The 26,779-nt window shown below is 48.9% G+C and overlaps 1 protein-coding gene across 9 annotated transcripts in view; it reads right to left on the reverse strand.

The window, feature by feature from the left end:
- RIPOR2 (RHO family interacting cell polarization regulator 2) overlaps nucleotides 1-26,779 on the reverse strand; it is a 209,138-nt gene that overhangs the window by 76,910 nt on the left and 105,449 nt on the right. The window contains exon 1 of one of the 9 annotated variants that reach the window (XM_032861657.1): nucleotides 8,471-8,612. The exons of the other annotated variants lie outside the window; for them this stretch is intronic. The gene's annotated coding sequence lies outside the window, so the exon portion shown is untranslated. Of the gene's footprint in view, nucleotides 1-8,470; nucleotides 8,613-26,779 lie in introns of those variants that run through there. 9 annotated transcript variants of the gene reach the window in all.

The following is a 26,779-nucleotide window of genomic DNA, read 5'->3' on the forward strand; positions in this document are numbered from 1 at the left end:
TCAGCGCTGTGACCTTGGGCACCCCACTTTACCTTCACGTTCTGTTTCCCAATCCAGGGAGCCAGGGGCATTAATGGGAGTCCTGCTACGTCACGGGTTTCCGTGGCTTCAGTGGGACACAGTGTGAAAACCACACACATCAACAAAACATATGGCGATATCATGGAGTCTAGGATCACGGGGGTCTTGAACTTGGACTTCAGGAACAGTAAACTTTAGGTGTCAGGAAGAAGGCATGTGCAGAAAAGAGGTGTTAAAAAGAGAAGCAGGCAGTCAGCCTGCAGGGAGAAGGGGCTCTCGCGTGGCTGACGGCTCCTCAGGGGCCAGGTCCCTGCAGGCCCGCAGGCTACCGTTTCATCTCCCGATGTCCAAGTCCTCAGTCCCCAAGGTGAGGACCCTCACAAGGTTTGTGGCACCTCTACTGGCCACACTAAGGCAGCTCTACTTTAAAAAGAAGTTCTCTGGGGGGCACCTGGGTGGCTCCTCAGGGGTGTGTGCAGCTCTTGATCTTGGGGTCGTGAGTTCAAGCCCCACGCTGGGCATAGAGATTACTTCAGTGAAGAAAGAAAGACACAAACAAACTTAAAAAATAAATAAAAAGAAGTTACAGCCTCTTTGCTTATTCATGTTGGATTAGGCTAATCTGATCCCCTCAATTCTACCTGTTCCATGCAAACAAACCAACCAAAATGTGTGACAGCGGGCTTCAGACAGACATTTTTTCAAAGATTTTTTTACTTATTCATTTGAGAGAGAGAGAGAGAGAAAGGGAGTGAGCGCACGAGCCTGGGGGAGGGGCAGAGGGCAGAGGGCAAAGCAGGCTCTCCTCTGAGCAGTGAGCCCAACAGGCAGCTCAATCCCAGGACCCTGGGACCATGAGTTGAGCTGAAGGCAGACGCTGAACTGAACGGACAGAGCCCCCCAGGCGCCCCCTTCAGATACACATTTCAGGAATGAGCTTCTTAGGCTGAGACTCTACAGGAGGGGAAGGTGGGCTTTAGATCTGGTTATTCTACGACTAACAACAGTCACGGTGTTTCCTCAGAGTGAAGAAACATGACAGGAATAACACGAGATGGTTTTAATTGACCTTTGTTCTGCATGTGACTGTGTGGACCATCCAGTTATTTCTTGCCGGGTGACAAACCGTCCCCACACGGAGTGGCCTAAAACAACAACAGTGAGTCAGGAACCGGGAAGGGCTCCCCACTGGACCGTTCTGGCTCAGGGTCTGGTCTGCCGTCCGACGGTGGGCAGCTGGGAGCTGTTCAGGCATATCTCTCTCTCCTTGTGGTCTCCAGCCTGTCCCTGTGCTTGGCTGGTTTGGGTTTCCTCAGGTTGTGGTAGCTTTGGGAAAGTCAGACAGCTTTCAGCGCAGCTAACAGCTTCAGGAACCAGCATTCCAGCCAATAAGGGGGAAGCTGATTTGCCTTCTAGGACCCATCTAGCCTTGAAGGTCACATTTTCTATTAGTGGAAAAAGTCACACTTTGAGGGAAGGGAACCTGGACCTCATTTCCCCTTGGAAAGAGTCTCCGAGTCACTTTGTAGTGAGGTTAATATACCGTTGAAGACATCTTTGGAAAATATCATCAGCCCTCCAGACTGACCGTATATAGTTCAGAGTGAAGCTATAGAAAACCAGTATTTATCCCTGACACTGATCTTTATGTACAATCTCTCCTTCATCCCACCCGGCCAAAGATCTCCAACAAATCAGACAGGAACGTCTAGCATGCCTTCTGATGCCTTCTCCTCTCCTCCCCTCTTGGGATTTGATGACTTAGTGACACTTGTTATTCCTGAAAATCTCAGGCATCTACTTCTGTTCTCCCTCACGCTGCGGTCCCTCAGAGCAGGCTAGTTAGGAGTGCCCTGCGCACACTTGTGCCTGCCCAGGCTCCCGTGACTTCCCACAGCAGCTGCACTTGACATCGCTCCAGCCCCTGTGTAGGATGCCTTCCGGCCGAAGCAGGCAGCACCAGTGACATCTGCTAGAACCCTTGCAGCTAGGATCCCATGTGACGTGGGGGAGCTCCACCAGGAGCAAGCCCATGAGATCTGCAGGCAGGAGGCTGCATGTATCAGTTTCCTACAGCTGCTGTAACAAATTCCTACCAACTTAGTGGCTTTCAATGTCACACATTTATTATCTTACAGTTCTGGAGGTCAGGAGTCTGACATGGGTTCCCCTGGCTAAACTCAAGGTTTCAGCACACTGTGTTCCCATCCGGAGGCTCCATGACAGAATCCATTTTCTTGCTTTTTCTGGGCTTCTTAAAACCACTACATTCCTTCTTTGTGGTCCCTGGCTTCATCTCCAAAGTGGGCCATGTTCTCTCTTTCTTGCCCTCTTCCATAGTCCTATGACCACAGCTGGAAAAGCTTCACCACTTTGAGGGACCCATGCAAGGAGACTGGGCCTACCTAGAGAATCCAGGAGAACCTCAAGGTGATGAATTTCATTATAGTGGCCAAGTCCCATTTGCCACATCAAATGACATGGTCCCCAGTTCTGGGGATGAGGATGTGGATGTCTTTGGGGAGGGGGGAGTTTATCCTGCCTGCTGGGCTGTATTTCTGCTTCTCATGGGGACTGCTGGCAACCACCCTCCTAGACCCCCTGTTTTCTTCTGTGCTGGCTTCCTGACTGGCTGTTTCTTGACCCTGGCTGTGGCACAGCCTCATTCCGGAGCCAGTGACTTCTCAGATGGCCAGGAAGCTTCTTGATGGTTGTTCAGACAGTGAGGGGCTCCATTAGTGACGTAATGTGACTTTCAGCCTTGTCCTGGAAAGTTCGGCCTGGAGTATGACCCAACAATCCCGCAAGCCATTTTACTTTACATCCTCAGCTGAACCCTGAGGCATCTTCACAGCTATACCTTTGCACCTGTCTCTCTCTGTCTTTTCTAAGCTCCGCTTGTTTCTGGGGATGAAACATCACCAAGACAACATGACATTAGCTTAGAACTTGGGAAGACAGGAGTCACTCCAAAATGACTTAAAATGCTACCGATAACCTTATAAATGAAAAGTATGGCCACTGAAGGGTTACCGGCTGGTCGTTGTCCTGGAGTCTTCACTTAGAGCCCTCAACCTTGAACCCCCGCAAACCAGCAGGGCACCAAGTGTGTGTCACCTTAATTAGAAGGCAGACTGGTGCAGTTAAAGCCAAGGCCATGACAACCCCAGGCCTTCATATGTAGCAAAAAGTGGTCAAATCAAATGCTGGGAATAACCTCCCGGGAACTGCACCAGCTCCACGAAACGATCACTTTGAATTGATTCCTTCAATTAAAGAAAAAAAAAAAAAAAGCATGTGCTTTTTTGTGTTCATCTGCATTGCTTTTGTATTTTTAAGGTACCCCCTGCCTCCCGTCCCGCCCCACACTCCTGCCCTTGCCTCCCTTCCAAAAGGGCTCCTAGAGGACAAGGACAGAAGAAAACAAGCTCGAAGAGAATGGGGTCATTGTTCCTTCAGCTCCTTCCTGGACAGTTTGCTGGAGATAGAAGAGATCACCTCCAGGCTAGAGGTGCACACCAGTGGCATTAAACCCCAATGACACGTGGCCTATACAAGAAAGAGTTACACGACATCGCTTCTCTGCGCATAAGCTGGTTTTTGGAACAATCACTGTCAGCTTTGTTTTAGCATTCTCGGCATTATTAATAGCCTCATTTCATAATTGTTCCCATCCAACCTTTGCCAGGCAGGCCTCCTCACTGCCCTCAGCGTTCCTACCTCCAGCCTTAGTCTCAAAGTAAGTCACAGGCAGTCAGTTAATACTTGATGCCTATTTGCTGGCGCCTCCTTTTGCTGTGCAGCAAGCCCTGAGGTCATAGGAATGAGGGTTTCGAAACAGCGCCTTTGTGTCCTCGGGGAGCTTACGGTCTTCCTCATCTTCCCATCTGGTGCGTCTCCCCTTTTCCCGCCCATTCTTCTGTATGCCTACAACAGGCTCAGCAATGAAATCTCTCCTTCCCAGCCTTCTTCTCCTTCCTCTGACCTCATAGTCCTTACTTCTAGGGTGACTGCGGACCTTACTGTCCCATGTAGACAGGACAAACCAAGACGTGCATGGATGGCACACCATTCTACACAACTGGGTTCTTCCTACTTCTCTTCCAGTCTGTGCATTCCCTGGAACACGGAATCAGTAGCTTACACTTTTATATTGAATGAAAAAGCTAACTTTGGCCAGATCCCAGCAGAGTTCTTAGTAAACAGGTGCTTAAAATGAAGAAAAAAAAATCAGTACTCCCCGAAATTACAGAACGCTGCAGACTTGGACTTCAAATCCACCTCAGAAATAAACATGATTGTTAATCACTATATTCTATTTTTGAATGCTAAATAGTGTGAAAAGTATTCCCTTTGTCTAAGGCTCCTCCCTCCTCGGTCTAGCAGAGAGCTGGTTTTGATCTTGGGGAACATAACACAGACACATTGCATCTCATTTGCTTTCACTGTTTAAAAAAAAATCTAATTTCCTTTTTTAATTAGTGTAATGAACGTGTGAAAACATTCCCCTCCACACAGTCCTCATCAGTGTCACGTAAATAATGCACAATAAAATCAGCTGGAGTGGCTTCTTTTCCTGACAGGTCCAAGGTTTCCTCCGAGGGAGGGCAGCCGAGCATTGGGCCATATGCTAAACAATCTTTTCTGGATAGCCTGCAAAACTCTGAGAAAAACATTCCTCATTTTTAGGAAACATTTCCAACTAAAGTGGGATGAGTGGACTGTGACCAAAAGACCCTGGCCTTTAACCCAAAGAGGGCTTGGTGGGCTCAGAGAGAAGATCCCAAGAGGGAAGAGGACATGTGGGTGTTTACATATTAAGTCACTGAAGATCAATGTGTTGAGTGATTTTGTTCAGTTGAATCAACTTGAATGTTTCCATGTGCATAAGGGTGAGGTTTGCACTTTAGGGGGTAGAATATTGTCCCAAGAAACTGCCTATCAGGGTATGATTTTGAAAGCGGAAGGAAATGAAAAAAAGGAAAAGGAGGAAGGGGGGGGTGGAGGGGGAAGGGGAAGATGAAGGGGGAGGGGCAAGGGGAAGGAGGAGGGGGTGAGGAGGAGGAGGAGAAGAGGGGCTCCTGGGTGGCTCAGTCAGTTAAGGGTCGGCCTTTGGCTCAGGTTGTGATTCTGGGGCCTGTGATCCAGCCCCACGGTGGCCTCCCTGCTCGGCAGGGAGTCTGCTTCTCCCTCTGCCCTTCTCCCCACTCATGTGCTCTCTCTCTCTCTCTAATAAATAAAATCTTTAAAAAAGAAAGAAAGAGATGCCTGGGTGGCTCAGTTGGTTAAGCATCTGATGCTTGATCTCAGCTCAGGTCTTGATCTCAGGGTGGTGATTTCAAGCCCCAAGTGGACTCCATGCTGGGTGTGGAGCCTACAAGGAAGGAAGGAAGGAAGGGAGGGAGGGAGGGAGGGAGGGAAAGAAAAGAAAGAAAGAAAGGCACAAACTCATAATCATTTTCCTTTCTGAACAGATCTTTCTGACAACCACATTGTGGGGTGTTCGCATGACAACAGCTTTATGACACCACTGCACGTCGCGATTTGCCCTTGGGGAACCAATTACGTGCTGCTGGCCTATCCGTACCTCCTCTCCCCACCCCCATCCCCAATTCCCTTGCTCCATTGTCTGTCTTCAGCTGGTATTCTTTTCTGGTTGAATGGCCACAAACACAAGCTGTCTCTCTCCTCCGGCTGGTGGAGTCCGGCTCGGCAGAGGAGACAACCGTGGTCAGGAAGCCCTTCAGGAACACGAGGCCCGGCTCCGGCCACCAGGGCAGAGGAAGCTCCATGGAAAGTCAAATGTGCTGTTGCCCCAAGGAGCACCCACTGTGTAAATAAAACAGACTTTCACTTCTGCCACCACTTCCTCCCCAGAGAAGCAAGAAAGTGGTTGTAGACTTCTGCCTTCGTTTCAGAATGAAAACAAAATCAGCTTTCTTATTTTTCGCCCCAACGCGCTGTATGCAACCAACAGTAAGATAAAACACTGGTTTGTAAGCTCTTCAACCCGAGGGACTGCTGTTTGCCTGATCTGACCACTTAGTATAAAGCCTGCAGGCCGCTCTGCTCACTCTCTGTAACTGCTTTTGTCTGGGTTGGCCTCTCTTGACGCTGAAAGATGAGCCCATAATCCGTGAATTAAACCAAAATGCAACAGAGAAGGGGCTCGGCCGGTGGCTGGTATCATAGCTGGGCTGTGGGCTCTTGCCATAGTGGGGATGTTTCTCTGAAGTGACTCAGATGTGGGGTAGGACACCTGCAGTCACGGGCAGGACCCCAAGCCAATGGACATTAAGACTCAAGGCTAGAATTCTAAGTGAGTTTAGCTACCAACATGTAGAGACATAAACAGCTCCTTCCCAGCCCCTCTGGCTTCTCCAGGTCAACCGGGAAAGGGGAATGGGTCCCTTTCCTGCTGGAAAGAATTTTACTTTGCAGTCAACAAAAGGAAGAAGAGCCACTTCTGGAACCCATGTCTGGGTACTCAGAACGCTGTGCAAGTCCTTAGCGCGTGCTCTCGGTTATTCTTTGCTCCGGCTTAGTATTTCTTTGCGTTTATACTAAGGATAGAACATTCACAGCGAAATCTCACATTGGCGTGGCTGAGAAAGAGAGGAGCAATACCAGTCAGGGGGTCTTCTGGAAAAGCAGCACAGACAGCACATGCATGTGCTTAGTAAACAGACTTTCCAGTGGTCAGGTTTTCAGATGTTTGCACAGACACAGGCATTACCTTCCCTGGGGAAGAGCCGTACTTTGGCAGGATCTCAGCTGAAGGGCAAGCCCAGCACAGGAGACGTGACCCTGCAGGCTGGGCTGGGAGGAAGTGCTGAAGAGGGGGGAGGCCCTTTCCCCTGGCTGCTGTTACCCTGCCTGGACACACCCCTGCCGTTTGCTCCTGCAGAAGGGATGTGCCTACTGGCTGCTTCCTAATTAACCACTGGAGAACAGCCTGGCCATGCTGGTTCTTACAGAGTTCACGGTGACGCCCCCTGCTTGTGACAGCCGCGGAACAGAGAGATGGAGACAATGCCTGGAGCTGGTGGCTGCTCCTGGGCCAACTCAGAGTCTGGCCCAACGAGGCTTCGGGAGCGAGAGGGAGAGGCATCTAAGCGAATACCTGGGTCAGGTACATTCTCAGACCCAGAGAAATCTGACAGAAAGCCAAAAGGAAGAACTGATTGCGTGTCAGGTAACAAAGGGGCAAATGCTGACCCAAGCTGCCCAGCCCAGTCCCCTAGAGAGGGCCAAACGCAGTTTCTTTGGAAATGGGGGCAGTGATTTGCCTCGGTCCCAGAACTTCAACCAAGTGCATGATCTGAGCACTTTAAAGGTGGGAGCAGGAGGAAAGACGGCCCAACCTGTTTCCGGGGACTGTCATAACCCCACAGTCACAAGCTTAAGCATTTCCTCTTGGCACTCAAGCAACACAAATGTCTTTCTCCAGGATAAGAGGCTTTGACACCACCAATCCCCCTCTGCAGACCCTTCCCGGCGCCCCCAACAGCCTGGCTCTCCTGCTTTTCCCAGGGCTCTCTTGCCCCGCAGGGAGCTGCCACCTCGCACCAAGGACTCTAATAGGCTTCTGCCTCCTTAACATCTGGAGGGCACCGTGTGTGCAATTTCAGACATCCCCCCACTCCCTTATAAATGAGGTGTCCTCTCTCTGCTCCCCACTGCCCTGGGGAGGAGGATAGGAGGTGACAGTCTCGCAGTGACAGAGCTGCAGTTGCCTCTCTTCTCCAGACCCCTCCCAAAACACAGAAACTTGCAGGGTGCTCCTGGCCTCAGGTGCATCGCCCCTCCCCCCACGCATCCAGCCCCAGGTCGGAATCCGTGCACCGCATTTCTCCTGCCTGCTTCTTCTTTCAGTTGTCATCTGGGTCCCCCACACCACCCGCGTGGATTTAGACCCGCGGGGAAGAGGCTGGTTCCTACCCAAGCTCAACCCCACCGCCTCAGGCAAGTGAAGCCGCTGGACACCGAGATCCTGGCCCTCGCTGGACTCAGAACAGGCGTGCAGAGTGCCGGAAGTCGCTGGGTGACAGTGGGTCAAGGGGACCCACCCGAGGGCGTCGGCCCTGACACCCCCAGAGCACCCAACGGTTGGATCCGACACGTCCCCGCTCCGGAATGTCTGCCCCCCCCCCCCCCCCCCCCGGCCCCGCCCCCGGCCCCTTACCCCCTCTGTGGTTGGTCAGACCCTCTCCCCCCCCCCCCCGCCCCACCCCCACGCCCCTCTGCCCGGCCTGCAGAAGTGCGTGTGCCCTTTCCCTGGGCAACTTCGCCGCCCGCCCCTCTGGGCGCAGCAAGCCAGGGACCCCCAGTCGGAACGGCTCCCGAACCCGCGGCGCTCACTCAAGCCCAGCACGCCCCCTGGCCACCCCGACCTCACCCTGGTTGCAAAATCAGAAGCAAAAAAGAACCCCCGAGAAGGCGCACATACCTAAAGACGAGAGCTCCTTTTCATGACAAGGGGACCCTTGGGCTCTCCGGCGTGTAACAGCCTCGGTGCCAGCGCAGTTTCCCGGCGGCCAGCACCCCGAGCTTTGCAGACCCCTGAGCTCGCCCACGGCGGGGAAGGGACAAAAGGCCGCAGGAGGCAGCGGTGTCCCTGCGCGCAGCCCCCAACGGCCCTCCGGCGTCGGCTTCGCGGCGGCTGCGGCCGGCGGTGCAGTTGCGGGGCCGGCGGGCGCGAGGCTGGCGGAGCGGAGCGCGCAGGCGGAGGGGCGGGGGCCGGGGAGCCGGCGGAGGGGAGGCGCAGCCGCGGCCCGGCGGCGTCGTGTGACCAGGGAGGGGGCTGGGGGAGACAGCTGCTTGACAGTCACTTCAGCGCAACTCCGGGAGGCTGCGCTTTGCTCTCTGCCTCCAGCTGATCGCCGGCGCGCCGAGCTGCTCCGCGGAGCCCGTGGGGCCGCTTCGGAGTTACCCGGGGAATTCGCTCGGGCGAACGAGCCTGGAGTGGAGCGCGTTGGAGGGAGAGGGCAGGGGAGGCCCAGCGAGGAGAGACCCTTTCAGCTCACCGTCTGGGATTTGGAATGGAGAGTGCGCCTTGAAAACATTCCTCAGGGGCAGCAGAGGCGGGCGGGTGTGTGAGAGTGTGTTTGAGTGAGTGTGTGTGTGTGTGTGTGTGTGTGGTTGGGGGCGGGGTGAAGTTGGTTGTTCAAGGCAAGGGTAGTGTTGGAAAGCCCCCTGGGGAGACCCGCTTTGTGTGGGCCCTCCACTAGGTCCTGTTGGGTAGACAGATCTTGATCTGATGAGGAGGAGAAACAGTGGGGGAGGGGAGGTTTGGTTTTGTTTCGTTTTGGTGGATTTGAACTATACATAAAGCTTTCCTTTGGGAAAGCGTGGGTCTGACAGCCCATTTTGGAGTGGACGCATACTGTATGAGACTGGGAGTCTGTAAGGACCCTGAGACAAGTTCTCTGCCACCTGCTTAAACAGGGAATGTACGCTGGGCTTCGGTTTACCTGCCTGTAAATCCACCATACTGAATAAATTGTGTATTTAGGATATGTTAAATAACACAGAACTGCAGGTGCATCTCTGCAACCCCTCACCCCACCCAGCTTGGGATTCAGTAACTTTGTGAGTGAATTGGTAAGAAGTGAAAAGCGTAGACAATGACCCAAAGGGAATATTCCAGGGGACTGTGTCAACATTGGAACCCCTATATCCAGTTGTGGGAAGGAGACCGCCTCCTCAGGCCCTGGATAGGAAGAGCCAAAGATCTAGCCTGATCCACGGATCCCAGCCCACCTAAGGATACAACAGCAGCGGAGTGTGATTTACGTTTAGAAAGCGCACCCCAGAGCAAGCCGGCTCTGGTCTCCGCTTCAGCCCGGGAAGGCTGGCCTGAGCCTCAAACACCTTGATAGTCGGAGCCTTTGGTTTCTCAAGATGCACCTGTCTTTGCCCTTCTTCTAACTCACAACATAGTTTCTCATCTTCCTATGGAGGCATTCCTTGCAGAGGAGAAAATGTGTCAACCGCATGATGGGAACATTGCAGTCCGCCCAGCAGGTTATTCTTCCCATGTGTTCAGCGTTGGTTTTCTGGCCAACACGTAAGTCCCTGGCAAGGCTGGTTGTCTCGAGTCCGTCCTCGCTGTGCCAAGCACTACATTTCATCGACTGTCTTCTCCTACCCTTCTGTCCTCAGAGCAGGTCCTTCTCAAGCACTGTATCATTTATTCCTGATTGTACCTTAGCAGGGGGCGTTATTACTCCCATTTCATGGATGGGAAAACCAAGATTCAAGAGTGTTAATGAGACTTGTCCACAGTTGTTTGAAACCGCTATGTTTGTGACGATTTCTTACACAGGAATAGATAACCGATACAGAAAAGTCATCTTTTAAAAGAGAAATACATTGTGGTCACTTTCCTGCTTAAACCCTGTATGCCTCATTTATTGTAGAATAAACCCAAACTCCATACCAACGCTCACAAGGCCTCCGGGTCTCATGAGTACCCCCTGGTCCCCTTACTAAGCTCAGGCCACAAGAGCCTTCTTTCAGTTCCATAAAGAAGCGAAGAGAGGTCTTCCCTGACCAGCCGCATCTCTAAGTATCATCTTCCCTCCAGTTATTCTTTTTCAAAACCCCATGTCTTTCAAAACTCCCATGTCTTGTGGAGTACTGATTGTAAATTGTAATGGTCTAATTTGCCTTTGTGCTTGTTTCTTGTCTCTTTCCCTGGACTGTGAGATCAGATGGGTGGAGACCCTTTCTGTCTTGGATACTGTACCCCCAACACAGGGCAAGAGCTCAGTACCTACTTACTGAATGAAGGATGAACCTACCATTCCAGAATACTCCTTTTTCTTACTTAATACTTTTCTTCCCTTGTCAACCCCACCCCAGCCTATACTCACCTGCTTGGCCTTTGCCCATTTTCTAGCAGAGGAAATTTATCAATATCCAGTTTAAACAGTCCAGACTCTGTTCTTCCCAGATACCTGCCCCTTTCCCTGCTCCCTCACCTCAGACTGTATAACGTTTTCGATCTTAGCATCTCTGCAGGTGCTTACCCCTTCTACTGTGGACTATAGCTATTTGTGTAGGATCTGATGCTTCCAGACATTTCTCCATTTACCTCCCTTGGAACAAAGAGGCCTGGAGAGAAGCACAGATACGCAGTAGAAATTTGGGGAGAAATGGATGAGTTACTGCTGGTCAGCATCAGTGCTAACAAGGCTACACAGAAAAATCCTGGAAGGAAGAGCAGGGCCTCATATCCACCCTGGAGGACAGTAGACTTTCCATTTCCCCACCATATCAGTCTGCAGGGCCGCCATCATGGAATACCACAAACTGAGGGGCTTAAACGACAGACATTTATTTTCTCAGTGCTGGGGGCTAAAAGACCAAGGTCAAGGTTCTGGCTGCCTTTGTTTCTGGTGAGGACTCTCTTCCCGGCTTGCACATGGCCATCTCCTTGTTCTGTCCTCACATGGTCTCTCCTCGGTGCCTATGCCCAGAGAGAGGGTGTGAGGTCTCTGGCGGTGGCTTTCTTACAAGGACACCAATCCTCGTGCATCACCTAAATTTAATTACTTCCCTACTCCAGATACAGTCAGACTGGGAGAGAGGGCTTCAACATATGAATCTGGGGGAACACACACGTTCAGTCCCCAACACCCACCTTTCCAACACCACTGCCTTCCTGATGAGGAAGGGGACCGCTGTAGACTTCATACGAATTTTATGGGAGGGAGTGGGCCAGAGGATTTCATAAGGATTATAGATGATGCCTGGTGCTTGCCAGACATTGTCTCACCTAAGCCTACCACACTCCCTCTTTCTATTACTGTCCTCACTGTAGACTCTACAGTTAGACCCTTCCCTGAGATCAGAGACATGTACGAGTGAGGGAGTGGGCAGCACGGGGCTACACAACCAGGACACAATCCTTAGTGGAGTGTCTAGTCTGAATCCCAGAGCCCAGAGTCACACGACCAGAGTCAGCACCAGAACCAAGATCTTTCTTAGGGTACAGATATTAGTGAAAACTCGGCTGGCTCAGGCTTTATGTCATGCCCCTGGAAAGACACGGGTCTTCCAAAGGAGAAAGAGTTGAACACAGGTCCCTCTGCCTGCCTCCCCAGATGTCAGTCTTCATTGAAAACACCCCAAGGTACCAATGAGAGCTACTATTTCAACAAGCTGTTATTTCAACTAAGGGCAGGAGACCCAGAGGTAAACACGACAGTCATGTAACCCAACTCGTGGAGGCTGGCGTGAGGACAGACGGACATAACTGAGGTGGGTGTTAGGAAAGAGGAAGTACTATGGGTGCTATGGGAACTGTGATTACTTCTGGTTTCATGAAATGGGGTGTTTGAACTCCAGCAGCACTGAAAATGGTCTCTTTCAATAACTGAGTTTTATTCTGCTTTTTGCTCATGGGTGTTTGTTTAAACCCCTTTTAGGTTGGGGAACAGCATGGCCAAGCCGGCCTGATTGTTCTTTCTGCCACCAGTCGAGCGTCGTAAATATGTAATTCCTCGGTAGAAAGCAGAAGAGCATCCAAAATGTAACCAGTTTAGTTTCCTGACTTAAAGATTTAGACGGTTAATACAGAACTTGGAATGTGCCTGGAGACCACTGCTGTCATGAAGTGAAACTGATGGAAGGTCTTTGGGATTTGGTCCTATCTAGTGATCCCTCCTCATTTGTGTTTCTGTATAAACTCTGCCCGTGATGCTAGTGCGTTCTGGCCTCCAGCTGGTCTAGCTGACTAGTCCTAGGGGTAACCAGATACAACTGAGATCTAATCTCTTATCATAACTATGATGCTTAGTATCCATGTGGACAGCAGATCTAACATCCTGATTTTGAAACTCCTTCTCTACTCTTCTGACCTTCCTCTATAGCATTAGGCCGCCCAAGTGCACGGCCAGATCGTGGCTTGGAAGGCTGCCAGCTCCAAGATTCCCGACCCCCTCCTTATACTGTAACTCTTTACCCTCCACCTTGCTCACAGCAGCTGCGTTCTCCTTCCTTTGCTGCTCTGGCCAGTCTTCCCCTATTTCTTCTTATCGCTGATTTTCTGACTTAGGAAGCACAGGAGAATCAGTCTGGGAAAGAGTTTGAAGTGCAGATTTGTGAGTCACCCCCTCTCCCATTCCAAGTCAGTCATTTCAACAAGCACACGGAGGGCTCTGGCATGTTTGTCTCAGAACGCACTTTGGGAAACTCTGGTCTAGATGAGACCCAAACAGGAGCCCAGCTCACCTACCACTACCGTGTGGTTCAAGAACTCTTTCCAGTGCACCCCACCGCCCTGCACTGCCAGCTCTAGGGTCGGCTCTTCCAGCCATGCTCAGTGTTCAAGGAGCAGCCCTGCAGAGTCTCTGACCTGGGAGACACTTTGGTTCTATTTTGGTTCTGCCAATAGAAAACTCAGGGCCAGTCTTGACCTTTGCAATCTGTGTCCTCACCAGTCAAACGAAGGGTGTGGACAACTTGATTGCCAGGCATCCTTCTGGCTCTGACATTCGACCATTCCTTCCTCCACCATTCTGCTCAGGTCGTTTCCACTGCCTGGGAATTCGCTGTGGAGAACTGCCCAATGCTTTTACTCTGATGCTTGTCTCCAGAAATCCTGCCCAGCCTCTGAAGCCCTGGTCCAAGACCAGTTCCTTCATGAAGCCTTCTTTCACCTGCCATGCTTTCCCTGCGTTCTCCTGTGAATGCTGTGTCCCCCCAAGGACAGACCCAGTCCCATAATTTCCTTCTGTCCCAGATATTTTAATTCTCTTCATAGTGTTTATGTTCCTGGATATCAGAAACTGTGCTTAGGGCTATGGACAGTAGCGGAAGCTTTATATTAATGAGTGTAGAGGATAGTCAGTAAATGAGGAATGAGAGTACATCACGGGCCCTGCTGGTGTCTGTCATCTTTTTCTCCAGAAAGAGCGTAACATGCCTGCATTGACTGACGTCAGAGCTGTACCTACAGAAAGAGGTATGCGGCAGCTTGACAGGCGACAGCTGGGTCCTGCTTACTGCTTGCTGAACTGCGGAGAGCAAGACCCCATTATCCTTTGCCCGTGCCTGGCACTGATGATAAGGTTCCCAAGGGAGCAGACATCTCAGGCTGTGGCTTCCTCACCACCGTTACACTGTCTGCTTGCACAATGGGGAACGTGTTCGCCCAACACACTTAGCATTTCAGTGTATCCCAAGCACGTATGTCTAAGGGATGCTGAAATCAGGCCTATCCACTTGGGCAAATGATCCCAGGCTGAAACCCTACCTCCACCCCTCACTTCTAGTTTCTACACCAAGTGACCTGGAAGGCTACGTGGGTAGAAGAGAGTCAACAAAAGGCTCAAAGCTGGCGGGGAACAAAATATGCCTTAAATGTAGCAAAGAGTCCCCTTCCATCCAGAAAGTTGACATTTGGGTTGCTGGCACATTATTATGACAGGGAGAGGTCATTTTCTGCAGTAATAGCATTTGCATCAGCAATTCCCAGTTTTTTGGTCTCAAGACCTATTACACAATAACATAATCTAGACTAGCCAGTTTATATTTCATATAACATGTATATGTGATATATATATGCATGTATGTATCATACGTATATAGACATAAGTGTGTGTGTGTGTATATATAGATAGATATAGATATATATCACACGTAATCTAGATTAAACCCCTTTAAACTTAAAAAAGTTCTTAAGGATCTTCGGGACCTTATAAAAGAGTATTGGGAAACCTTAGGAGTCCTCAGACCCCATATGGAGAAGTTCTGATCTACCCTGACAAACATTTTGGCAGAATGTTAACTTTGCAAATTCCTATAGCTACAAACCCTTTAAGGCTAAACATAAGTGGTATAAATGTAATTCATTAAACATAGTTGCACAGACACTAAAATAAGTATAAAATAATTTAAAAATGACTGTAGAAGTGATTCGAAACGGTCAGTATATATGTGTAAACACAACGCTTGGGTCCTGATAGGTAAGCTTTTATTTAAGGTTCTAAACTGACTTTTGCTTTATAGCAAATCCATGCCCTTTCCCTCGTCAATAGGGGAGACATAAAAGAAGAGATTTATCTGTAAAGCTCCCCTAGGTGATTTATTTATACCACGTCCCCAGGCCCGATCCCGTCCCTAGCTAGCAGGTTATCCTGCATCGCCCCTTCCTGTCCTTTCCCCAGCTTCCAGTCTCTGCCCTCTGTCCCGGGAGCTGCCCTGCCCTAGGATGCCCAGTTGGGTTTGGCCAATGGGAGTCCAACAGGAGACAGGTAAAAGGGAAGGGAGTGAGGTGAGGATATCCATTCTTTGGCTCTTCCCTGTGAGGTTCCACTGGGCTGGCTGTGTCCCCTCTTAAAAGATGACTGGTCCCCATGGGAGCCCTCTCGCCTCCATCCCGCAGGTTCTAGCCACTGCTTTGTCTTCCCTCCTTTGGGCCCTGCAGTGGCACTGGCCCCACTGGGCCCCCTGGATCCCCCACAGTCTACCCACACCTTCATGAGCCATCTCGTTGTACAGAAAACTCCCTTGGATTATTCCAATTGGAGGGAGCCATCAGTTTCCTGATAGTGCCTTGCTGGATACGCGTTAATAGTTGCCTATTGCTTATCGAAAAAAAGGTAAAATCTGCTTGTATTCAGTCATTCCTGTTTTAAAACTCTTCCTTAGTTAACTCTTTGTTGTTTTTGTTTCTCTCTCTCTTTTTTAAAGATTTTATTTTAGAGGGTAAGCAAGCAGGAGAGGGGCAGCGAGGAGAGTCTCCAGGACAGCGCCCCCCCCATCCCAGCACAGAGCCCAGTGTGCGGCTCCGACTCATGACCCTGAGATTGTGACCTGAGCTGAAACCAAGACACCGAGGCTTAACTGACTGAGCCACGCAGGCGCCCCTGTTCCTCCTTCAATTTTAGGCCAGGGCCATCCTTGTACACAATCCTGCTCCATCCCTCTCCCTCCTTCCTGCCCGCAGGTATGCAAACTGTCTTCTCAAACATCAGTCCTTCCGTAATTCAGGAGAGTGAGACCATGAACTTCAGGAGGCTTCCCGGGCCCAGCAGCCCCATTGCTGAGAACTTTGTCACTGCTGTGAAGCCTCGCCATCTTTGGGGACATTGTGCTGGGGTCTGAATCAGTCTGAAACAGGTCTTTATGAGGTGAAGTGAGCTGTCACTAGGATTCAAGCGAGAGCTAGACACTAAGGCGAGCTGCCCAGCACCCGGACAGCTTTGCACGCGGGAGAACACCCTTCCCGGAGCTCCTGCTCCTGCTCCAGGGGCGGAGGGAAGCACCTGCAGGGAGGGATGGTCTGTGCCCCCTGCCCCAGGCCTGGAGAGCATTAGCTGCCCTTGCTAGCTTCAGGGTCTAAGCCTCTTTCTTCGTAAATCACCACTTCCCATCCTCCACCCCCACATACATTTTAGGCAAAATTGGGATACTGTATAGACGACATCCCTGTCTCCCCTCCCCTGCTTCACTTTGCAGAGGTGAGAGTGGAAATCTGACTCCGGGGGCACAGCCTGCTCAACCTGCAAAGCCTTCTCTGGTAGCGGGAGCCAGGCCCCGTTCCCATCCCCCCACGGCCCTTGTCTGCTCACAGGCCATCCACAGCTCTGGCAGCTTTGGGTGGGAGCTGTGACGATAGGACAGGGCACTGTCACCCTCCCTAATTAGCCAGGCAGCAAGGCTGCTCTACTATTCCCAGCTGACAGCTCTCGAGCCTAATGAATTAGTCACGCCACCAAAGTGTAATTGGCTGTCACATTCGAAATAGGTCATTCACGCTAAGGCTGCTGGAGTTGAAGATTTCACCAGCCAAGCCAAGGGCTTTGGTTTAAGCAAATCTCCAGAGAAAGGGGCTTCTCCAAGCAATCCCCCATTAAATATCTTTCATTGAATCCTGGTTGTTTTCATTAGCGGCAGCAAGAAGGGTCTGGAACAGCTGTCTGCCGGCTCTGGTGTGTGTGTGGGGGGGGTTGTGGGGAGTGGGATGGAAGGCTTTGTTCAGCCTCTTCCTTCACTGACCCTTCCTCAGTGAGCCTCAGGGGGTTCCTTGAGGAAGAGAAATGTGAACATGTGCTCTCATTTGTCCTTTGCTCCCAAGACGATGGCCAAGTCAGAATGAGGAACGGGTCCCGTGGGCGATGGCAGGTTTCGGAAGCGCGAGTGCACCCAGGCCTCTGGGACGAGTGCTTCTCCACCCTGGGAGCCACGTTCAAAGAGGAATTCAAGGTCAACAGCCGTGACCGAGTGCCCCCGCATTTCATGTCCTAATTCACAGACATTCGGCCCTCTTCACTGCTCAGAATACACTTGCCCTCTTGTCGGCAAAGATGTATTATTCAACTCAAGTGCTTGCTGGGATACAAATATTTGACCGGCTATTTTAGGGTTTGGAGACTTCCTCACATGTTCATCTGTTCTTTTAATGGTTTTCGAGGATACCCAAGGTGCTCTTACGGAGGAAGAACAGTTTTCCCAGGATTAGAATAAAGAGAAGTGACTAAAGGCGTCACTTGGGGGATTTGAGTTAAAATCAAAGCGAATGCGCGGATTGCCAGCTCTTGATGTTAAATGGATGTGGGACTGGGAAAAGCTGATAAATCTCCTTGGGGAAGGGAAAGAAGGGAGGGAGTTTAGCAATGAGATCGACCCTTGCCCGCCTTCTGTTTAGGAAGATAGACCGACAGGCTCTGGAGGTCTCTTGCAGCGGAGTCTATGGCTGTAGAGCCATGAAGCAGAGGGTCAAGAAACGTGAGTATTTTCACCGGGTGAGCAGAGCACAAAACTCAGGAGGCCCCGTGTCGATGGGAGTCACACTCTTCCACGACTATCAGACGTGTCATAATGCTGCTTCCAACGACATCAAGCTGTCACCTTGCGAGATGCCTGCCCTGCTCCTCCAGGGACCCCCCCATCTTTCCTTTCATCTCCCTTTAGTCTGCCCCGCAGTCTCAAGTGCCCAGTTTTATGGAACAGCCCGTCTAAGTCATACAGTCCAATCCCCACAAGCTAGAGCTGCGTCCGTGCGTAATTTCCACTGATGTGTGTGCCACAGATAGTTCCTGCGTGCCCACTGTTGTGGCTGCTCGGAGCGGGATCCGTGAAGTCAGCCACTGTGTGCACCTATCCTACAAACGTAGCGGTCTGAACCAGACTCCTGATTCCCTGTCATGGCCACCCCACCGCCAACCCCCCAGCTCCAGCAGTCCTCTTCTCAGTAAAGAGCCATGTCAGCCTTCTAGATGCTTGGACCGAAGAGTTATCCTTGGCAACTCCCCCCACCCCACCCCTTACTTCCAGAATTAACAGTGTCAGGCCTGGGGAGGGTCTCATCCACTTTCTCCTGGAATAGCAAGTCTCCCAAATGACCTCCCTGCCTTTGCCCTACATGCCCCCCCACAACTTTACTTTCGAGACAACAATCAGAATGATCCTTTTGAAAGGCAAAGCAGAGGGGCACCTGGGTGGCTCAGTGGGTTAAAGCCTCTGACTTTGGCTCAGGTCATGATCTCAGGGTCCTGGGATCGAGTCCCACATCGGGCTCTCTGCTCAGTGGGGAGCCTGCTTCTCCCACTTTCTCTGCCTGACTCTCTGCCTACTTGTGATCTCTGTCAAATAAATAAATAAAAATTTAAAAAAAAAAAAAAAAAAGAAAGGCAAAGCAGATTATGTCACTGTGCTCAACACCCACCAGGGTCTTCCCATCACCCAGGGAACAAAAACTCAAATCCTTACCATGGCCTGTAGGGCTTTACAAGGACTGGACCCTGACCCACTGAAACCTCTTGGTTCTCATCATGCACCCCTCTCTGCTAGTACACACCAGCCTCTGGCTCTTCCTGGAACCTTCTCCCCCAGCAGTCTAGGTCAGACCTACAGCACCAGCAAGAGTCTGGCTATGTATCAGTAAAATCTTCTCCAGCCACCATGTTCTATCCTTCTCACCCTGCACTTTTCTCCAAAACCTGTCCTTCCATCAGACACAGCCTGTTCTTTCTTGTCTACTATCTGTCCCCCTCCAAGGCAATAGAACTTCACAAGGGGTAGGGCCGTGTGGCAGTCACCTCAGGTCCCAGGAACTGAATAGAATCGAACCAAACACATGGTAGATATTCAATAAGTTATTCTTTTCTTTCCTTCCTTTCTTCCTTCCTTCCTTCCTTTCTTAAGATTTTATCTATTTGAGAGTGAGAGAGAGAGGGAGAGCACAAGCTGGCAGAGGCAGAAGAAGCAGACTCTCCAGTGAGCAGGGAGCCCAGTTCGGGGCTCGATCCCAGGACCCTGAGATCATGACCTGAGCTGAAGGCAGAGGCTTAACCGACGGAGCCACCCAGGTGCCCCAATAAGTATTCTTTAAACGAAAGATAAAGTAAATCTCATATCCTTAAATAGTTCATAAGCTCCTGAAGTGGCTCTTTTCTGATGATTCTACTTCTTTCTAGAGGGGCCCCAGTAAGTGCTCATCTCAAAACATTTATGCAACGATTCTAAAAACTGATTCCCAGCCAGGCAGAAAGTGGTTGGCAGGGTTCCCATCCGAAACTCTTACGCATTCTGTTACGAAGAACAGTCTTTCTAAGATTGTGTTGGCTAAGTCCAGCCACGGTCACAATCAGCCATTTCTATCTCTCATGGAAATTCAGTTCCCTCCTGTGACATGTATATGGTTTGAGAAAAAGTAACTATTGTGAAGACTTTCAGGAACTGCCTGGTACTTTCTCTTTTCTGTTTGTCTGAGTGTAGTTATTCCTAACTCTTTTTTTAAAATGTGGAAATATGTGTGTGTGTGTGTGTGTGTGTGTGTGTGTCCATATATATATGCATAAGAATGACCACTTTAATAAATCTTGTGTACGGTTCAGAGGGTTAAATCCATGTTGCTCTCTTCATCTTGCAAAACTAAGACTCTGTGCCCTTAAACAACAACTCCTAATTCCCCCTCTTCCCAAGCCTTCTTTCTGTTTTCTATTTCCAGACATTTGACTACTTCAGCTACTTTGTATAAGTGGAATCACACAGTATTTGGGGATGTTTTTGTTTCCTTTTTGTAACTGACTTCTTTCACCGAGTTTAGTGACCTCCCGTCCCTCCATGTCATGGCGAGTATCAGAATTTCGACTTCCCATCCCTCCGTGTCATGGCAAGTATCAGAATTTCCTTCTTTCTTCCCGACTGAAGAACATTCCAGTGTATGCAGGGACCACATTTCACTTGCCCATTTGCCCATCGGTGGGCAACTGGGTTGCTTTGCCTCTTCCGACTGTTGTGAATGATGCTGCTGTAGACTCGGCTGTACAAGTATCTCTTCAAGACCCTGCTTTCGATTCTTCTGAATATATACCCAGAAGCGGAATTTCTGGATCATATGACAGTTCTATTTTTCATTCCTGAGGAGCCGTCACACTGTTTTCCAGAGTGGCTGCACCATTTTACATTCTCACCAACAGCGGACAATGGCTCCCTGACTCCTTTTGACAACACGATATTTCCCCCTCCAGCAAGTTAAAACCACTCAGAGATGCCCATTAGAGCTAAACATTCCTGTTGTTTCTAACGCTTAGCAACCAGGAGCCAAGCGGCCCCCGCTAACTGTGTCTAAGTGTGTGTGGCGCGGTGCTTTTCACTCATTCGTTCGTGCCTGTTTTGAAAAGGCTTCCCTGTCCTCGAATTGACACGCAGGCTAAGTGGACACGCACTGGTCTGCGCTGCAGGCAAAGGGCAGTGGGCAAGAGACAGCTCCGTCTTGGGGTGATCGGAGCTCTGCTCATCCCACGTAATCTTCTCATACAAGGGTGATGTGTTTTCATGTGTGGTTTCTCTGGGTGATTCCCCCCGGGGCCTGCCATCGTCACCCCATGGTGAATCGGGAGACTTGGGGTGATGTGTGTGGAAGAGCTGAGAAGAAGACTGGAGTCACGTTCACACATCAGTGGTTCTTTACCACAAGTTTCAAAGGACCTCAGACCTTAGACACCAGTCAACCCAAAGAATCAAATGGAGAGGAAAATTCCTGGAGCTGATGCAGAGATGTGAGTGGAAAAAGGACTCTGGAAGCACCCTGTGTGGCTTCTTTCAACTCATTCACTGGTTGGCTGGGGGTCCCTAGTCCCACTCTGTCTCCCCCTTAAATGATGTGGCCTTCCTTGTCCGGCCTCCCCAGCCCGGTGCTCTCTGCTCTGTCTTTGGTTTTGTCTTGGACCACAGATTTTCCTCATCCTTCCAGTTGGTATTACACAGCAGTGTCATATGGTGACGTGTATTCTCTTAAAATGAGGAATTTAAAACAATAAAAGGGTGATAAATGTTCTCTTAAATGAGGACTTAACAAGACTCTCCCAGCAGATGTGAAAAGGGGAAGAGCTGGAGGGAGATGTGGTTAAGAAACTCTCAATGACCTCAAGAGGCAAAATGATTTGGAATTTGATAATGTAGTCCTGAGGTCAGCAGACTTTCTCTAGAAAGAGCAGGACAGCAAATATTTTAGGCTTTGTGGCCCAAGAGGCAAAAACAAAGAAATTACATTGATACCTCCATATGACAAGAGAGAAAATAAACTTTCACCTATTTTTACTGACAAAATTTAAAATATAATCAAGTACTTTCTCTTTTTCAGTAATCCTGGTCGGCTTGGGAGAAGGATGGAATTCTTCTTCTTTGTTCAAGGTTTACTGTTCCCCATCACCAAATCAATTGCAAATGTTCACCTGTAAAAAACCACTCCCATCTTGCAGGCTATGAACAGAAACAGGCTGTGGGCTGGGATAGGCCCACTGGGCGTGGTTTGCTGACAACTCCTGGCTAGGTCAAGAGAGGGCAGAGAGCCACTGACTCGCAGCCTGCCCTTCTCAGCTGTGCCTGGGAGATTGTAAAAGCTGGAGTACCATCACCATTAGGAGGACACACAGGGCTTTTTACATCCTCTGCCCTGTAGCCTGAGTTGCAAATAACCAGATGTTGTGTTGTCTTTTCTCATACAAATGGTGATGCTCCTAACCCACCACCATCCATTGTGTCTCCAGGAGAGGGGAGGATTTGGGTTAATCCATTGCCACTCACCCCTGCCACAGCTAGTACAGCTTCTAACCTAACTGACCAGTTACGTGCAGCGGTCACAACTCCCATGGAGTGGGGCCCTACCAAAATGTGTTGATTCGTTCCCAGCAGGTCAATCCCATCCACTTGTTCTCTGCCCCACGCAGGATTACTATTAAGCAACTGAGCTACTACTTGTCTTCCTGTACGTGTGTGCATATTAATATATTTACAAAAATGTACACACAAATAGATAGCCACAATTTCCTCCAGGAGGTTTCTATCACTGAAAATGTTTTAAGAAGCAGTGGAAGTAAAAACCAAACAGAACACCAGGAGAGAGGACGTTTGTTGTCGAAGCTTCGTTTACAATCCTAACTGGTGTCCTAAAATATTGTGACGTGTATAATTCAAATTTCAATGGGGGTTATCTTTAAATTAGAAATGTTTTAACAGCTATAGAAAGCCTAGCCTTTCTCAGATCACTGAGATGGGGGAGGCAGTAACTGTGGTATGTTTACTGTAAGTAAGTATTAACCCAGGAAATAGGGACTGTAGGTCGTTACAGATGCTGTTAGAGATGTGATTCCTGACCTCCAGATTCCTGACCAAGGTGAGGGGACTCTCTCCACAAGAAAACTGCCTTAGTGTTATGACTCTTCAATACTCAAATTAATTTTCAGAGGGAGACCAGATTGGCGAACCATAAAAAATGGGTAGGAAATCACATACTTATTTTATGCCAAATGATGGGGTTATTCTGAGCCCTGCCTTGGTCATGTGGTGGACATCAGAGAGGAGCCAGACTTTTTAATTTGTGAGCCAGAAACACCTTTATATTCCCAGGAAAGCATGTGGAATGAGCAGTCTAGATAACTCTGCTCTCATCAGCTTGTGTCTTTGTTGGTCACAGGTCAAGAGGAGGAAAGGGTAATTGCATAGACGGGGGAGGCTGGGGCAGCTGAGAAAATCAGTTTGATAATAACTGACATTTACATAGTAGGCCCTTAATGGTATTCCATTACCTCAACATTATCTCCTTTAACTTCACAGAAATTTTCTCAGGAGGCGACCACCACCACCACCATGACCACCACCATGACCACCACCATCATCACCAAGACCACCACCATGACCACCAAGATCATCGCCACCACCATGACCACCACTGCCATGACCACTCTCATCATCACTAAGACCATGACAATCACCATGACCATTGTGACCACCACCATCATCACCATCACCACCACCATGACCACTATGACCTTCACCACCACCATCACCACCACATGACCCCATCATCATCGCTATCACCATTATCACCACCACCCCAACATCATTACCACCATAATTGTCATCATCCCCACATGAAAGAAGGAAATGAAGCTTCTGAGGGGTTAGGTAACTTTCCTAAAGTCAAACCATGAATAAATTGAAATCGATCTTTTGAGTCCAAATATTATGTTCATTCTACTATACTACCTTCCCTCAGTTTGGAAGTCTGAACAGTAACAATCAAAGATTTAGAAACAATGGTAGCTCTAGAATTTTTGTTAGCAAAGTACTTGGTATAGCAACATGGCTGGAGAAGGGGTTTGGCCCTTTGCTAGGAGCTGTTTGCATACAACTTTGTACACAGAATGCAGATCATTTAAAATAGCTGTTTTCTGAAAAAGCTTTTTTTTATCATATTTTCTATTAAAAGTTAAAATTCTAACTTATATTTCAGTTTTTAGGGATACTAATGGAGATGAACCAGGGGCTGAAGTCTGCCCCACCCCGAAGACATCCTTGGTACCCCTCAGTGTATAAACCAGAAATTGAAGAAGAGTTTGTTTTTCCTAATATTTCATCACATAATTTATCTGAAAGTGGTTAAAAGTGTCTTCCACAAATTACATCTGCATATCTGATTCTCTGACATACTTTTCTTCACATACCATTCTAATCAGTTCGTTGTGCTGATATAAATAGGAAGAAAAATCCTACCGTAGAAAATATTTTCATGTTTACTCCCTCTGAGTTTCCTGAATGCCGATTTATAGAGAAAAAAAAAAAATTCTATTCAACTGCTCAACTAGCTGACTCCACTTGTGATCTGGAAGTCAAAGTATTCACTTCCTGTTTTTAGCTCATTACATCTTACACTGAATGGATGGTTTAGAATGAAGCTGAGAGGGAGAAGGCTCCAGCTGGTTTTCCGCTGGTGCTGTCTGAGTGGCATAGTATACTGAGACTTTTAACCCCCGATGATCCAAAGACTAGGAAGGAAAACATTACACTGAAAAGACAGCGCCATAATCTCATCACTGCAGAAGGCGGCAACCTGCTCTTTTATTTAGAAATGTTTATTTCCTAGGGCTACACCTCATTATTCAGCAGAAGATGAAATACCAGATCTTTTTCTGTTTGCTAGGTTATCTATTACTGACAATCTTTATAAAGGCGATACAGTGTCTTCTTCCTCTCTCAAATTCTTACTCTGTATCCATCGTTGATCTTTCTGGGTCTTCTGCCTGAAGCATTTGCTCAGGGAGGTAAAGCATGGAAAAGTGTAACATGTGGAAAGTTCACATGAGAGTGACGGTAATAGAAATTATTTTTGTCTTACGGAGTAAAACTGGCCATTATACCCGCCTTTTGCTATCCCAGCATAGGTCAAAATGTTTCTCTTAAAAATATCTAAAAATGATCAAATAGATTGTTTTTTCCCCGGAAGGGAAATTCTAGATGCCCTATGAGATACGTTAGATGACCTGGTACGTCTACCAGCAAGGACTGAACACTTCACATTCTCATCCGATCCCTCCCTCGCTCCAGGGCTGACGCCTGCTAGGGAATCCTCCCTTTCCTGGTCATCCAGGCTCATTCACATCTCAGGCTCCCCAGAAGCCAGGCACCAGGATACCCTGGAACATACAGAGTACGTACAATATCCCACCAGCACCTGGGTGCCTGGGTGGCTCAGTCGGTTAAGCATATGCCTTCAGCTCAGGTTTGATCCCAGGGTCCTGGGATCAAGCCCCACATCAGGTTCCCTGCTCAGCAAGGAGTCTGCTTCTCCCTGTGCCCCTCTCCCCTCATTCGCATGCCATACTCTCTATCTCTTTCAAATAAATAAAATCTTAAAAAAAAAAAATCCCACCAGCACCTGCATTTTGGGTTTCACTTTCTTCTCTCCATTTTACTTGCCAGGACCAGTCACTATTTTTTTTTTTTTTTTAATTCCTCCCTAACTCTTCTCCGTCCTTCTTCTGGTAGTTAAAATAGTCATTTCCATTTGGCTCAGCTAATACATTTTTCTTCTTTAAAATCTCTTCTGAAACCCACTGAATCACAAACATCGCTGTTGAACGTCGCAGCTGTTTGGCAAACAATCAATAGGCACAATTTAGCCATCCAAAAATAAATGAGGAGTTGAAGAAGCTGACACTTGCTGAGCACACTAGAACACGTGAGGGGCCATCCGCTGGGGAAACCACAGCTCTAACACATACGCTGACTTGAGTAAGCGAAGTGACTTCCATCAAGGGGGAGGGGAAGACTACCAGTTTCTCTGTTTTGGTCATAACAACCACACATTTCTTTTGCTTAAAAACATTTTTTTTTTTTTGGACTACACATAAATGGGTATGCTTATAATTTTCATTCTCATGTCCTATAAAAGACATGCTTGAGTATGTCTTATACCATTCCTAAAAGGACTTGGCTGGCTGCTCATAAAGATATGAGATAAGCATTTAAAATGCTTTATTTCTGCTATTGGGCCCCTTGGCTTTGGCCTGATCTAAATAGGTCACCCTGAGGTCATTGGAGGCCATAAACCGGGGGCGGGGGGGGGGGTAAGGGGGGAACTCGTGGTTAAAACAGCCCACATAGCTTTAGTGCAATGTGCTATTTTAGTTTGTGCCCCTGATATGACACCATCTCTTGGGCACCAGCAAAGAAAGCTTCCTAGACATCTATGGGAAGGGAATGTTTTGCAGTCATCCAAGACGTAGGTCACAGAGGCATGAATTACTGCAGGGAGGTCTGTGTCTGCTCCATAACCTGAGACAAAGGAGGGAAAACAAGTTCCAAGCAGAGCATTTCTCCAGGACGCCGAGGGGTGAACCTGATCCAAGCCATCTCGGCGAATCACGAGAGCAAAGAGGGACCAACTGTTCTTAACTCAGGAAACGAGGGCAGCTCTTCCCGCCCATTTTCCAATCCCATTACTTGGGTGCACTTGAGAACCCCAGATTTGGATTTTTGGAGAAAGGTCCATCATGGCTAAATACCAATTATTATACTTATAATGTATAAAGTGTACTATAGTCAAACAAAAACTCCAACTCTTCCTAGCCAAGAGGTGTATAATTTTATGCCCTCTCTCTAAGATTTTATTTATTTGAGAGAGAGAGAATGGGTATGAGAGAGAGAGAGAGAGAACACAAGCAGGGGGTAGGGAGAGGGAGAAGCAGGCTCCCCACTGAGCAGGGAGCCTAACATGGGGCTTGATCCCAGGGCCCCAAAGAGCAGACATTTAAGGATAAGACACTTAAGGCAGATGCTTAATGGACTGAGCCACCCAGGTGCCCCTACGTTCCATCTCTTCATATTTTTTCCATAGAGGGTATGACTTAACCTCTGAACTTTTAGGATTTACTGGCTTTGTACATATTCTTAATTTAATCTCTTCTTCTTTTAACTTTGGGAAGGGCACAAGTAGTTCGGGAAACAACAAAATACGCCA

This window comes from Lontra canadensis, unplaced genomic scaffold (assembly GCF_010015895.1).
Source record: "Lontra canadensis isolate GAN:19392208 unplaced genomic scaffold, GSC_riverotter_1.0 scaffold21, whole genome shotgun sequence".
In the NCBI taxonomy this organism is placed as follows: domain Eukaryota; kingdom Metazoa; phylum Chordata; class Mammalia; order Carnivora; family Mustelidae; genus Lontra; species Lontra canadensis.